Below are 16,395 nucleotides of genomic sequence, written 5' to 3'. Positions count from 1 at the left end.
GAAGAGATTTTACAAATACACATCAAGTGCCCTAAATATATTTGGTGCAAGTAACTTCCTCTTTGGAAACAGAGCTATTGTGATAAATGTTGGAATATTGTAGGAACATTACAGTGGTAGCACTGGCGATGAAATTACCATAAAGTACAATTGAATATCGTATATGATCATGAATCACCATAAAGTACCGTATTGTCTGCACAAACTCGCTCAAACTGTTGACGCGTCATAACGCTTTATTAGATATTATAGAAAGACCGTAAACCACATTTTCCTCGAGGGGACAATTTGGGTTGTGCATCTACTGTGTGCGTGCGTGCACAATGGACGCGCGTGCGTGTGCGTTTGGGTGCGTGTGCGCGCAGGCGGAGGATCGCCGAGTCGAACCGTACCGTGCAGCAGGCACAAGCCGCTGGGCGCGCAGGAGAAGCCGCAAAAAATTACAGCAGCCGCTACTTGAAACTGCGAGGAGAGCAGAGGGAGCGTCGGAACTTCAGTGTGCACGGTAAGGGTCCGTTTATTCCCCTCTGTTTCCCTCCAAAAGAGCGCTTTGGGTTGTGGCTATTTTATTTTTCTGTATTTTTTCATCCCTTTTGTCTTTTTTCCATCTCTCCATCTGGGGAGCCGGGGCGCACGCTGCGTGGATGAGTGTAGGAAATGAGACAAAAGATCCGGTCAATTTGATGGCAAAAAGCAAAACAACAAAAACTGAGCTGAATTGGAAAATTTAGAAATTCCAGAAATGTATTCTTCTTCTATCCTCCTTTTTTCCAGGCGAAAAAAAAAATGTGCACGAGCTTAAAAAAGGGGTGTGTACAGTCTCGAGGAACACGCGCTTCACCTTCAGACACAGATTCTCGTTTTTCACACTTTTATTGAGGAAAAATGCGCTTCGACTGCGCACAGAAGCGTCTCCTCACGCGCAACACGCACTGTATTATTTATTGATTGCCCTGAAATTGTTTATGATTATATAATTTCCGCAGGCTGCTAGGCAACGCAAAGGGGAGCGTTTTTTCTTCATAATTTACAGCCAGTAAACAGTTCAACATCCAGAGCCGAGAAGAGCCCTCTTCTGCTCGCCCCACCTCTTTGTCTGTGTGGAGGTGTGACACCATTTGGCTGCATGCAACTGGCACGCACGTATACACACTCTCACACACATTCAGTCTCTAACCAGATTATGTCATGATTCAGATGAATTATTGATCTCATATTTCCGTTTTATTGCACTGAGAAGGAGGGGGTGTCGATGGAGAATTGGCGGTTTACCTGAATCCCCCCCCCCCACGTACACAGACATTAAGTTCATCCTTTCACTCCGCTTCTGTTACTGCTGCGTCGATGTTGGATGTTATTTCAGCAGCAAACTTTATTAGCCATGTTCCGTCGGATAATTGCCTGGTCCTTTGTTTGCCGCGGCACGCATGCGCACTGGGAGTAGGGTGTGGATGGGAGAGATGCCACCTTGCCTATCAATAGGATGGAGAGGAGGAGGATGGAGAGATTTTAATTCTTGGTCTATTTGTTTGTTCAGTCCAGAGGAAAAAAAGATGATAGAAATAAAATGAGCTGCTTTTTGTTGCGGTGAGATCGCGCGCGCGTGTGTGTGTGTGTGTGTGTGTGTGTGTTGGAGGATGCTAGACGGAGCTTTGTGGGTGAATGGAGCCACAGTGATAGTGATGCTGTATCAGATGCTGTATTTTCACTGTAATATCATGCTGAAATAATGATTCAATTGGTCGATTAACCGATTAGTTGATGTAAAGAAAATTAATAAAGAGCAATGCTGATAATCAATTAATCGTTAAAGCAAAAATGCCAAATATTCTCTGCTTCCAGCTTTTCAGATGTGAAGATTTGCTGCTTTTCACTGCATTCTATCATTGTAAACTGAATATTTTTGGGTGTTGATGGAGATTTTTCAGTATCTTTCTGTCCTTTTATAGACTAAATGACTAATCGATTATTCAAAGAAATAAAAATTAGCATTAGCTGAAGCCCGAACTCCACCATGTGAGGTCAGTATAAAGGAATCCGACAGGACAGGTGCTTATACTGACCCAGATGGATGTCAGGTACTTTCTACCTCTATGATTTTCCTATGGTAGTCATATAGGGTATTGCTTATCTGCTGAATTCAACGTTGATATTTTAGTGAAATTGTTGTATGTAATATGTTTGTTATCTTCCATTATGTCACCATAATATACATGCAAAATGTATGTAATATTCCTTTAGGGTCATTAATTGTTTAATGATCTGCATTGATGAAAAGTAACTAAGCATTACTCAATTACAATTACAATTCTGGTGCTTGTGCGTGAGTATTTCCACTTAATGCTGCATTATATTTCTACTACACAACATTTTGCGAAATATACTTTTTACTCCACTGCAGCTTTAGTCACTAGTTACTTTACAGATTAACATTTTACATACAAAACCCATGATAAGCTTATTCAAAAATCATTAACCGTTTTATATCCTGTTGTAGGGTTTAAAATGAGCTCCACCATGACCAACTAATACATTCAAATGATGTTTACATGTTAACGCATCAGAACTACTAATCCAATTGTAGGTTATTGTATACTGGTCCATTCTGCATGTTGAGCATACTGAAGTACATTTAGCTGATAATTACTCCATTTTTGTTTAAGGAACAGCTGTGATTGCTGACGTGCACCTGCACATTGTGTTATTGTTTTCTTTACTTTAGAAAGTAATCAGAATATTTTGTCCGTAATCTGATTTCATACAGTAGTACTGTCCTATACAATGACTCTAATAGGTTTATAGTTTGTCCGGTATACTCAAAAACATAATTAATGGTATATTTTAATTTCCTTTGTATTACCACAACGTCCATGTAATATTGCAGTAGAGACTGGTTTTCTGCCTATGAAAATCAATGATGAGCTTTTAACTCTCTCATGGTATAGTTTGTGGTATACTAATAATACTCCAATATGGACTTATAGTATGTCTGTAGTGAGATTGTGCTCCCAGTTATGGGTTAGTTAGTTATTATAAGTATGGGTTCTTTCAGAAGGTTTTTAAACAGAAAAAAGTCATTAATAATGTGAATGTATGGAGCGTTCTGATTGGCTCATACACTGCAATGTGACTGTGATGTCATATGTCCTTATCATCATTGTATATCACGATATTAGAAAAAGCTAAAACCCAGACAATATCCAGTCTCGTATTGTGACATCAGTGTTACATCAATATACAACTCAGCTCTAACTCTAATATTCATGCAAAGCTCTATAGGTACTTGTTGAACTGGCGAAGTGTTTGCAGCAATGGTCTCCCTCTGAGCCATGTTATAAGATCTCCATGGTAACGGGGCGACTGTAGTAATGTGTCTGTCTGCTGATTGGCTCTCATAAATCCAGCCCTGAGTCCGCTCATTCATCCTGCTGGACGGAGACAAACAGCAACCTGATGAGAAGTTATGACGGTGTCTTATCCATTACCGCCACTGTCGGCTGCTCACGGTGTGTGTGTGAGAGAGAGAGAGAGAGAGAGAGAGAGAGACAGACTGTGTGTGTGTCAGAGAGCAGAGCAGAGACATAGGAATGATACCTCGCTCGCCCTCTCTCTCTGTGTGTCACATATACTGTCTGACACATGTACTGTCTATGACGACAGGACGTTATAGGGGTCGTAACAGAGATGTCCACAAACTTTTGTCAAACTAACAAGAGAGGCAGACAGACAGACAAATAAGTCCCCTCTTTGTCTGTCTTTGTGGTTCCCTCGTTGCAGAGATTTCAAATCTTTAAAAAAACAAATGCACTCTTTGACGAGGCTCCAGAGAGTCATGTGATCAACAGGATGAGTTTCATACGACGCAGCGTCCGTCTTAATTAAACCGTCAGCCTGTATGTGATGCAGACAGAGGCTCGTTAACTTACAGGAGAGGAGATGAAGCAGGATAATGGGAGGCTGCAGCTGCTGCTTAACGCACATGCAACTGAGTGTGTGCCTGTGTGTGTGTGTGTGTGTATGCAATGGATGCAGCTGCAGGTTGAGTCACCACTGCTGTTACTATTGTCACTGTACTGCTGAAAAAAATGTACATTCTGACACAAAAACTATGTTTTTGGGCCTAAAATTCTCATAAGATTCAGCATCTTGAAACACGACAGAATAAGGGTGATTGCTGCCTTAGAATGAAGGAAAAAATGGCCCTTTACTCTAGAAAAGTCTTGCATCAAGTTCTACAATAAGTATAAGAAACAGCAGGTGAAATAATCTCACCTCAATCTTTGATTTCTGGGATAGAGTGACAGACAAAATGAGCTGATGATGATGATGTCAGGTGGTGCTGTAAGACAGATTGCAGGAGTGCAGAGGGTGTGTCTCATGTTTAAGTACAGCAGGTATTATGGTAGCAGGCTGTGTTGTGTTTTACGCTATAAGGAAGTGCAGAGCTAGGGGGCCAGACGCTGACTGCCTTGCAGCATGCAGCGGTATCTGACTTGGGGCGCTGTTGAGGCTGGGATACTCTAAAACCAGCATGTTTAATTAATGTGGAGGGAGCTTTATTGTATTGTGTGTGCTTATGGCATGAACGTGAGGACATTTGAGGCTTATCTTGGTTGGCATGACTGGGCGTATGCTAAACGTTTATTGTGTTAGTGTGTGCATGTTTTATGTATTTGTTTGCTGTGTTGTATTTAATACATTTTCTCATTTTGGGGGAAATATGTGAAAAAAGCCTATTGTGGCTTCAGAGGTAGCTGCACAAAATATGATCAATGCCAGTTGGAGCTGAAGACTACAAGTCTGAAAAAGAAATAAATCTGGAGGCGTGGAGTTAGAAAGCAGTGAGCTTACCAGACCTCTGTAGCCCGCTGCTCATCTCTGCTGCAGGCTACAGGCTCCAGGCTACATTAGCCGCTAATAGCATGACACACCCGGATCTCTGGATTTGTTTGAGGAGTGGAAATTCCAAAAAACTGTCACTGTTGTAACAATATTTGTGCTATTCTTTGCAAATTAAAATGCAGCTTGTGTGGTGACAACCATTTTAGTGATTATCAGATGAACACGTAAAGAAATAATTTCTGATGAAGTGATCTGGCTAGGCTGCCTCCATTAGTGTGGGAACACATTCATGCAGCATAAACATAACAGCGAATGACAGCTGCCACTATTACTACTGCCATTAATGACGTGACGCCTGCGAGCTAGTTCAGGCAGTCAATTCGAATCAGCCGCTAGTCTCACATAACCTTTTCACTGCAATTTACATCTATATCCAACACTATATCCTAGCATGGTCATGCTACTGCACTTAAGCAGTCTCACCTGAAAGCTCTGCTGTCACTCGCTGCTCCTGCTGCCGTGGCTGCTGCTGATGTTCTTATAGCATTTCAAAAGCCACGTCTTCGCCCAGCATCCACCTGTAGACTCTGAGTTTACAGTCCCTGCTTGGTGCTTCCTAGTGGGGAGTGACGAGGTGAGAGCCTAGACCATATCATCATATCATATATTATATCATAATCCACTGAGTTGGCTGACTCAACTATTTTTTACTGCTACTAGGGCTACAACTAGTGAATTTCTCACATGTTAAGAATGTATTTATGGTTGTCCAACATCCAACATTTGGTCAAGAGTCAACAACCAATAAAACGTTTAAGTTCCACAGAGTTAAAATGTACTATTAGAACAGTTTTATTGGGATGCATTAATGTACATGTGTTTCTATTTTTCTGGTCACTCAATTTAATGCTAATGAGTACAGCTCCTATTTATATTAAATGAGTTTGGGTGTGAAATGGGGAAGTACATTTTTTTGGAAAGTAGCCACATAAATGTTGAGTGTTGGCTGAGTGTTTATTCTCTTAAAGAGTCCATGAGCTGCAGGGAAACCAGGAGAAGTAGCTGTTTCACACTTAGCTTTTAAACTCGATAAGACTTTCAGACTCTGCATTTGGCCAAACTGCCTTCATTTGATAACTGTTAAGTGTCCGTCCCTGCAGCATGCTGGTCTGACAGGAATGAGGAAGTTTTCATTTCATTGCAAAGGAAGCATGACACTGTATTAAATGCCTTTTCTAAAAGTTTATTTTGGTGCTGTGTATGCTGTAGTGGAGTCACAGTTCAGCAGAGGGTTTACAGGGAAGATGGAGGCGGTGTGACGATCATTAGGAATTTTCATTTCCCAACAACATGGTCATCTGCTGCCTCACAGTTTATATCTAACTCTCTTTTTATAGATGTTATAATGACTAGCACAGAGTCATAGTATGTCCCACTGAGCACACTGAGGTCGTGTCCTCACTGTTTTCTCTGGGAAGTTGGTGGTTTTAGTGACCTGAAGGAGATGATTACAGTTGAAAATTGAAAAGCAGGATTTTTTAAAGGCCGAGTCTAAATCCATTTTTAGATTCAGTATCTTTAAATATGACCACCTTTTACACAATTTTTATGTAATTCGTAGAAAATAGTTTCCACTGATTTTTTGCTATCCCATATATCTTGCATATGTGTTATCCTGAATAACCAGGACATTGTCTCTGGACAGGCATTGTAAAAATAAAATAAGATTCTGTTCACCTCCATTGTATTGGGGTGCTGGCAGAAAACCTTGCAGCAGAGATATCCAAAAGTCTGGAAGTAATACCAGAACCAGTAGAAATTAGCAGTGGGCGATATAGATACAATCCTCCATCACAGTATATGTACTTTTATATCATGATATCGATATATGTTGTGAGTCCATTTTCTGAAAAATCAAATGAGTGTTTTCAGATAAAATTGGCCTTATCCTGTGAATGATATCCCTGACAAATCAAGAAACTCACCTGACTTTTGTAGGGAACATTTTGGCTTCTTTTAGCCGTTAGTTTTGGTTTTAAGCTTTAACTAAATCTGAGTGCACCTTTAATTAATTAAAGGTCCAGTATGTAACATTTAGGAGGAGCTAATGGCAGAATTATGTATTAAAGTATGTTTTCATTAGTGTATAATCATCTGAAAATAAGAATTGTTGTGTTTTCATTACCTTAGAATAAGCCATTTTTATCGACAGAGGGAGCGGGTCCCCTTCCACGGAGGTCGCCATGTTGCACAGCCATGTTTCTACAGTAGCCCAGAATGGACAAACCAATCACTGGCTGTAGATAGGCCCTCACATAAGCTAAGCTCATGTCTTTGACCCAGGTTTTGATGTGTCTTGCAGTCAGTGTTTCTGCAGCAAAAGTGCAAGAAAATGAAAGTGGAAGTGGCTGCCGGCCCCTCCTTGTGTCCCTGCCTGCTCCAGTCCCGCCGGAGGTTTGACGGCGGTGCAACATGTCCTCGTCCTCAGCAGCTCTTTCACCATGAGCGCCATCTGTCACATTGCGCCTCGTCTTCCAGGAAATTACAGCTCAAACCGAAAGCGACAATGTTATCTGATATGTACCCCGGCGGGGTGGGAATGAACTCAGCAATCTCAGCTTGCTCTCTGCTGAATCCCAAAATCCACTCACTCACTCAGTCGTTCTTGTGGATTTGAAAATCATTTTGCAGAGGGCAGATAAAGGGACAATCCGGCCATATTTCTTCCACCGACCTGTCTGTCTGTGGAGGAGACAGACAGGTCTTCTCCACAGATTTCATCCTAAAAGCAAAGCAGGAATTACAACATTTTGAAAGTTATGACATTTTAATAACCTAACAATTTAATTTCAGACTTACTTAGAAAACTGGCACATGTTATTGCAAAGTAATTGCTATGAAAGTGGAACAGATTATGAAGTATTGTTAAGGTTTTGCAGCTATATCAACACCTGTGCTTGCAAAACAGGACCATTTTTACAGAGATATCTCTTGTGGTTTTGTTAAATAATAACCCTTGGCTTTGAATGAAAGTGAGTTTTTTCTCACCGGCTTCAGACTTGTTGACTTGAATGTACCCAGCAGGCACAGAGCAGTGAATCCAGTGAAAACCAAAAAATACGTGGCATTCCTGTCTCATGATTTCACCAGTTACAAGACTTCAGTAGACGCATTTCTGATATTTTATGTAAGAGTTCATTATTAACTGCTGGAATTTCCTGGTGCAAATACGCAGTGTGAATTATAGATCAGTGGGAACCTCAATAAAAGTTCACAGTCATGTTTGCTGGCTGCTGAACATATTCTTTTATCAGTGAGGTGGGCAGCAGCCATCTTGTTTCGGCCGACCAGTGCAACTGAGCACAAGCCTGTAACACCAATCTGATGCATAGCAGTGCTGCTGACAAACACTGATTACGTGTGTTTCCATAACAGTACTCTTAATCATCAGTGTCAGGTGATAATTTGATTGGAAGTAACAATATTGCAGCCTCACATGGATTAATTTAATCATCTGACAAATTAAATCATCAGTATTTGACACATAGCCTACATTTAACACTTGGTTGTGTGGAATAAATCAGACTGTTGCTTCAAGCAGCAATTTTATGTAGTTAATCATGTACTTCACTTACTAATATCGTCATTCTCTTTCTTCATATTGTTCAGTCGCTCCGCCATTTTGGTCCAGACTAAAATAACTTGATAATTGTTGTATGGATTACCATGAAATTATGTACAGACATTCATGGTCCTGAGAGGAAGAATCCTACTGACTTCGGTGATTGTCCGACTTTTCATCTAACGCCACCATGAGGTCAAAATTTCACTTTGTTTGTTATTAAATGCCTGCAAAACTAATGACATTCCCATCAGCCTCAGCTGTACTTTGTGTTTAGTGCTAATTAGCAAATGTTAGCATGCTAACACACTAAACTAAAATGGTAAACATTGTAAACATTACCATCTAAACATCAGCAAGATAGCATTGTCACTGTGAGCCTGTTAGCATGCTGACATTAGCATTTAGCTCAAAGCACCGCTGTGCCTGAGTACAGCCACACAGAACTGCGATCATGGCTGAAGGCTTCTAGGTGTGTTAGCTGTTGAGGAGGGTTTTTGTGTAGTTAGAGGGTGTCGTACGCCCTCTCAGACAGCGATGTGGTTTCGGGCATTATGAATAAAACGGAACTGACTTGAGCAAAAACAAGTGATCTTAGTGACATTAAAAGCAGCGTTATGGCTGGTAGTGGGCACTATTAAAAAGTACGCAAGTGTACGTAATAAAATAGTTACTAGGTGTAAAAAAAGAAGATCAGGCAAAAAAGAGAAGTCAGGGTGCATCAGCCAGATCATGTTTGATCTCATAATAATCTTACTTTGCTAAAAATAATTAGATATTAACACGACAGCTTTTGTAGTTGAGGTATTTCATTAATCAAGTAAAGATTTAATTAGAAGTGTATATAAGTGAGGACTGAACCAGTGACTGATCAGAATAAAATGCTTACAAAATAGTATTACCCAAAAACTTTGAAATCGATCATTGCTCATCGGGCCAGAAATTAGAATTTACAAATGAGGAAGCTCCTTCCAACGAGAATCAATTGATGGTCCAACAGATTGGATGAAAATGTCTCTTAAACCTGAAACCTTTTTTGGCCACTTCGGGGCAGCAGAAACAAGTTGTGAACGCAACATTGACATATCATCACATTTAAGTTGATATGTTGAACTTGTTATCAAACAGTTGCATATTTACACATCCAGCAGTTACGGAGCTACATAATCATTCATTTGGAGACGTGTTTGTGTCCATCTGATGAACGTGAGTCCAATTTTCATTCTTTTAGCTCTGTTTTTGGTCTCCACCAACTCCTGAGGGGAATATCTGGCTCTTCAGCAGCTAAATGCTCCACTATGTTCACCAGCTGCTCTCTGTGTCTGTCTGCTGTCTGCTGCTGAGCAGGTAGTGTACAGTGGCTTTTTACAGCTTTTTCTCTGAAAAACAGCTGCCTACGAAGCTCCATAAAGCCGAGCAGAGCTGCAGTTTGTTTTCATGTTGTTTTTACATTGTGTCACATTGTTTTCACATTGTCATTTCAGACATTGTTATTGTAAAAACTTTGATTATATTTTAGAATATTTTGTATTATATTTAAATCGACCATTTTCACCAAATATACTGTATTTGGTTCAAATTGGAGGACACTGAAATGCATTTAAAGGCAATGGTCAGCTCAGTGCAATAATAGAGCCAAGTACATTGAACAAAGGAGACAAAAAAACACAAAAATATACACACAGTAATACTAAAAAGGGAAGGTTCAATTCACTGAGGTGAAAAATCTCTCTATCAGAATGTCTCTCTATAAAAGACAGCAGATAGAAACATTACCATGTTTTGCCTGTTCAGAATCAACTTTTTTTTAGCAGCTCCTGTTATGGTTAGCATACAGCTGGAAAAATTGGACAAATAACATTATTCTATTCAGCAGTCACAATGAACATGGTGACAACATTTTGAGCTCCACAGCCTTCAGCAACTATCAGCATCCTCCATCTTCCTCTCTGTCTTAACATTTCTCTGTAAATCTGGACTACCAAGTCTAAAACATTACGGGCGCTGCTCTTTATGTGAATCTTAAACAGTCCAGAGACAGAGTCTGAGAATAATGAGATGGTACAACAGAGTTTAGACTCATAGGTGCTCGGCCTCCTCGCGTCTGTGTTGCAGTCCCAGTTCTGTCAGCTCCCATCAACAAGAGAGAAACTGACGACGAGAAGAAAATTACAAGAATATCTCTCACCGGGTATTTTTTTCCTCAAGTGCGAGACGTGATCAAGGGCTTGTCTCAAACACTCAGCGAACTGTGTGTGCGACATTAGACTATGAGGAGGTGGATATGTGTGTTTTCTACATGCATGCTAACAGTAAGGGTCTGATTTTACAACGATTTCTCAGTTTGGAGAAATCTTAGTGCTGTATTATTCAATATTTGACTATACTTATTAATTAATTTAAAAAATAATGTATTATTTCTTTGAATATTTTTTAAGAATAAAATAAATGCATTAATTGATAATTGTTTGAATAATATCTTAATAAATTATCATTGTAAAAAAATATTTATATTATTTATTTTTATTTTTTATTTTCTTAATAATCTAAATTTTTGAATTATTTAAAAATACATTAAAAATAAATATATTATAATTCACTGTCCCTCTTAAAAGCAGAATTATAATTAATTCTAATTTCAATTATATTTTTAATAGAAATTTTATGTAATAAAATATTTAAATAAATATTTTTAAAATTTGCATTTAACAACATTAATTTTAATTAAATCATATATGATGACAACACTTAATTTATCTGTTCATTTGAAGATCTAATAATTCTGAATATATAAAACCTGAATTATATATATATATATATATATATATATATATATATATATATTATATTTTGGGCTTAAACTTAAACCGATAACAAGCTTGGCATTGTTTAAACGACTGGATACCTAATTTTCCTACTTGCTCAGCTATAACACAGTTGATACCAGAAAGACCAATTAGAGGCCGTCTAGACTCTGTGCCCTGTGTCCTCAGTGAGCCCAGCCTGCCTGCGTGGTGCTGGATGATGTGTGTCTTGGCTCTCACCCCCCTGTGGCTCTTTTTCGGGGTTAGCTGGAGTTTAGAGTCGACTTTGTCCCGTCTCCTCGCCTGGCCTGCCACCCAGCGTCGCTGACTGCAGGGCTGCCCTCTCTCCCTCTCTCACTGTCTCACTGTTGTGGCTGGGGACAGCGGTCGCCCGCCACGTCCAATTTCGCTCCACCGGCGTCTGGCCACGAGCTGCCGACGCGCTGGTGACAGGGGTCATTTAGATGCGCCGCTGAGAGGGCCAGTTTAGCCAAGCCAGCCAGTCAGACAGACACACAGACAGACAAATGTAGGAAAACAAGGCTGGGGTGGATGTCTGAGTCTGCAGCTGATATGTTTGTAAGAAACAGATGCAGTTGTGTTGTTAGAGCACAGCCTGAAGTCCGTTTTTACTGCTGCGTCTGTGTATTTGAAGCTGAGTCCTGTTTCTGATGCCATTTTGAGGTCACAGTTGCCTTTCCTTCCTTCAGTTTGAGCTCTGGTGGAGACCAGGCAGGAGGTTCACGTGCAGCTTATTTATTAGACACTTCTGTTGACCTGTCAGCCCTCCAGGAGAGACATTTTGACATCAAAGGAAGTTCTTCTCTTGTAAGAACAAAGTAAGAAAGTTAGAAATAGAGGATGTAATAAAAGTGTGATATTTGCTGGCAGTTTTAAAGATGTGGATGCTCTTTTTGTTGTTGTCCACTATTTACTTGTGACCAAACTGCTAAAAGGCAATTATTAAAAATGTTGGGAACAAAACGACATCCTCCAGTCCAGTTCACCCCAAAGGTGTTGGATGGGGTGGAGGGCAGGGCTCTGTGCAGGCCAGTCCAGTTCTTCCACACCAAACTGGGAAAACCTTTTCTTTATGGAGCTGGCTTTGTGCACGGGGGCCCTGTCATGTTGAAAGAGGAAAAGGACAAACACAAACTGTTAATACAGAGTTGAATATATCATTGTATGCTTTGGCTTTAAGATTTCCCTTCATTGTAAATAAGAGACACAAACAAGGAAGAAAACAGAGTGCACTAAAGTATGTGAACAGGGGTGTCCTTTAAATAATTTTAAAGGTCTGAAGAAGTAAAACCATACAGTATTTACACATCACGTTTTATTTTTCTGTCATTTTCGATCCTGGTAGGTCTCAAACCCTAGCCTGGAAACCATTGGGTTAGATTGCATGTCACTCCTAATGAAATGCACTGCAATTCTCCCTGAAAGAGGGAAGTGAAAAATGCAGAGTGAGTGTGACATGTTTGGTCTGCGTGGGCAGTAGCAGCACTTGATAAGAGCTGTTTTTTTTAACAATAATCTTATGCTTGTGAACTCGCTGCCTCCTTTAAATGTCTGAGGGAATCTTTCTCTCCCTTCATGCGTCAGATTTATGGAAAGATATTAAAGATGATTCCAGTGAAGGTGCTTTATGTTTTCCTGTGCACTCGGATCTACAGTAGCTGGTAAAGCGGATCATAAACATCACAGAAAAGTCCCCAGAAAGCAGTCAGGAGTTATTACCTCCGTCTCTGGGCTCAGAGGCAGGAGGGGTAGAGCGTCAAAAGGATTTTTATAACAGACAGCCTGTGTCCTCAGTTCTGATTGACTGAGTCACATTTTAAGTCTTGTAAAATGCCCAAACAAACACAAACTTTTGACTAGCACATAAGTATCAAAGCCAGTCGGGTTGACAACAACAAGTACAATTATGAACACACTGAGAAGACTTTTCAGCCTTTATGCTGTACTTAATAATGTGAGCAGCCATGTTGGATATGGTTAGAGTCTGTTTGGTTGCTTTATGGCACAAAACAGGAACCTTTCGTAGTTCTTCATTCAAGTTCCACCATTCAAACTGCATAGTTTCATTACCATTTCAGTATGATTAATATTAACATTTTTTTGTCCAAGCCACTTTATCACCATAGGATGATGCAGGTAAATGCAGAGAGAGTTTAACATACTCTCAATGTGTAGTCCTGGCTGCTGAAACTCAGGAAATCAAACCCAGGATCAGCCAGAATAAGGCTGTGTCTGAAGTCACTCCCTATTTGCTACTTAGAGCACTTTTACCCTCAACCATTTTATTTGAATATCCAAACTGTGATTGTGAAATTTACGCATAACTGAGTGCTCAAGTTCCCATTTGATCATCGGGAAACGATGAATATCTCTGCAAGATTTTGGGCAATCCATCAAATACAGTGGTGTGCAAAAGTGTTTGCCCCCTTCCTGACTTCTTAATTTTTTGCATGTTTGTCACACTTAAATGTTTCAGATTATCAAACAAATTTTAATATTAGTCAAAGATAACACAAGTAAACACAAAATGCAGTTTTTAAATGAAGGTTGTTATTATTAAGGGAAAACAAAATCCAAACCAAACCTACATGGCCCTGTGTGAAAAAGCGATTGCCCCCTAAACCTAATAACTGGTTGGGCCACCCTTTCGAGCATGAACTGCCTTTTTAAGGTCATGCCACAGCATCTCAATAGGATTCAGGTCAGGACTTTGACTAGGCCACTCCAAAGTCTTCATTTTGTTCTTCAGCCATTCAGAGACCCCACAACAACATCCAAAGAACTGCAGGCCTCACTTGCCTCAGTTAAGGTCAGTGTTCATGACTCCACCATAAGAAAGAGACTGGGCAAAAATGGCCTGCATGGCAGAGTTCCAAGACGAAAACCACTGCTGAGCAAAAAGAACATTAAGGCTCGTCTCATTTTTGCCAGAAAACATCTTGATGATCCCCAAGACTTTTGGGAAAATACTCTGTGGACTGACGAGACAAAAGTTGAACTTTTTGGAAGGTGTGTGTCCCATTACATCTGGCGTAAAAGTAACATCGCATTTCAGAAAAAGAACATCATACCAACAGTAAAATATGGTGGTGGTAGTGTGATGGTCTGGGGCTGTTTTGCTGCTTCAGGACCTGGAAGACTTGCTGTGATAAATGGAACCATGAATTCTGCTGTCTACTAAAAATCTCCTGAAGGAGAATGTCTGGCCATCTGTTCGTGACCTCAAGCTGAAGCGAACTTGGGAAGCGAACACCTCTGAATGGCTGAAGAAGAACAAAATGAAGACTTTGGAGTGGCCTAGTCAAAGTCCTGACCTGAATCCTATTGTGATGCTGTGGCATGACCTTAAAAAGGCAGTTCATGCTCGAAAACCCTCCAATGTGGCTGAATTACAACAATTCTGCAAAGATGAGTGGGCCAAAATTCCTCCACAGCGCTGTAAAAGACTCACTGCAAGTTATCGTAAACGCTTGATTGCAGTTGTTGCTGCTAAGGGTGGCCCAACCAGTTATTAGGTTTAGGGGGCAATCACTTTTTCACACAGGGCCATGTAGGTTTGGATTTAGTTTTCCCTTAATAATAACAACCTTCATTTAAAAACTGCATTTTGTGTTTACTTGTGTTATCTTTGACTAATATTTAAATTTGTTTGATGATCTGAAAAATTTAAGTGTGACAAACATGCAAAAAAATAAGAAGTCAGCAAGGGGGCAAACACTTTTGCACACCACTGTATGTGTGAAGATATTTCAGTTAGATAATGTTTCATACCAACCATCTGACTGACATTGCCATAGAGCAACACCACTGTCATGGCTAAAAACAGCAGGAAGATTGTAAAGAGCAAATGTGAATTTGTTATTTTCTTGCATTAAAAAGCATTGCTCTTGAGCAAAAAATATGACTCTTAAACCTCCTCCTTTACTATGCAATGAAAAAGTAAGAAATAAAGTAGACGAGATGTTGTTTATCTCAGGCAAGTTTCTAGTCAATATGAATCCCATTCTGTACTGGAATAAATGGAAAACAATTGCTTTCTGAAAAGTAAGAAGCTTATGTAAAAACTGATGATAGTCATGGAAAATATGTGCACAATTTGCAGTTAATGAGCTAAAACATGCAAAACAACTGATAGTCATTTAAAATCCCTTTCCCGTCAGAATTTCTTGTTCCATTCCCAGAACTTTCTCAGAAATGTCACTCGGCTCTGATCCGTTCTGAGAAACCCGCTCTGCTCACCAGTGCAGCCCTGCAGAGATATTGATTGATGTTAGACCATGTCTGGCTCCGGGTGGAAGCCGGGGGCCTCAGGGATCCGTGCAGACAGATGGAAAGGAGGATGGTATGGGACACTGGGATGGCAGAGCTGCTAGTGGTGGGCTTAAAGCTGCAGTGCTATTGATTGACACAAGAGATAGAGCCCTCCAAAGCCAAGCTGATAGCTAGACAAAGAGAAAAGAAATATGCTGCTGTGAAATGATCCCTGAGTGGTTTTAGTTCGCCAAATGGAGCCTCTACCCCTATGTGATATGTGGAGATTATATCTACCTCTATAATATTTTTAGGACTCTCACTGGAGTTGGACAATGCTTCAGGAAACAGCAGATAAGCAGTAATTAGACATATCCCCAATCCAATATCTTATCACAGAAAAATAATCTACCTCTCAGTCTGACTTCTGATTTTCTCATTTCTTATAAAACTTTGGTCACTTCAAGGTTACAGTAATATTCACTGTTGTTCTTTGTACTGTTAATAATTCAGGAACTGAAGCATACTTTATCGTTGCCTTCACTGGAGAAAAAACAACTCTGCACACTTGAATCCAGTGCAATAAAGTTGAGCTTTCAGGCACTAAATCTTCATCAGGGCAAATGTTTGTCCCAGAGCTTATAATGGCATCAAATAAAACACACCTATGCTTTGTCATGCAGGTATGGGAAATGTAGTTCACAATTGTACCGTAGTTACTCTGGTATGTAACATGTAACAAAAACTGAGGATAACTCAATCAGGAAATCAAAAGAATGCAGAATGCAGAACTGAAGTGCTAAAAGGGAAGGAAATATTATACTGTTGCCTCGCTGTAAGCTGTTCTGGGTAACA

At 40.0% G+C, this 16,395-nt stretch overlaps 1 protein-coding gene across 1 annotated transcript in view; it reads left to right on the top strand.

Annotated features, from left to right (window-relative positions):
* Window positions 1-353: 353 nt before the first annotated feature.
* basp1 (brain abundant, membrane attached signal protein 1) overlaps window positions 354-16,395 on the top strand; it is a 54,487-nt gene continuing 38,445 nt past the window's right edge. Inside the window, exon 1 of the mRNA XM_044219254.1 lies at window positions 354-505. The gene's annotated coding sequence lies outside the window, so the exon portion shown is untranslated. The remainder of the gene's footprint in view (window positions 506-16,395) is intronic.

Source organism: Siniperca chuatsi, linkage group LG13 (assembly GCF_020085105.1).
Source record: "Siniperca chuatsi isolate FFG_IHB_CAS linkage group LG13, ASM2008510v1, whole genome shotgun sequence".
In the NCBI taxonomy this organism is placed as follows: Eukaryota; Metazoa; Chordata; class Actinopteri; order Centrarchiformes; family Sinipercidae; genus Siniperca; species Siniperca chuatsi.
Note: the sequence above shows the minus strand (reverse complement) of the source record. Positions and strands in the feature narration are given on the sequence as shown.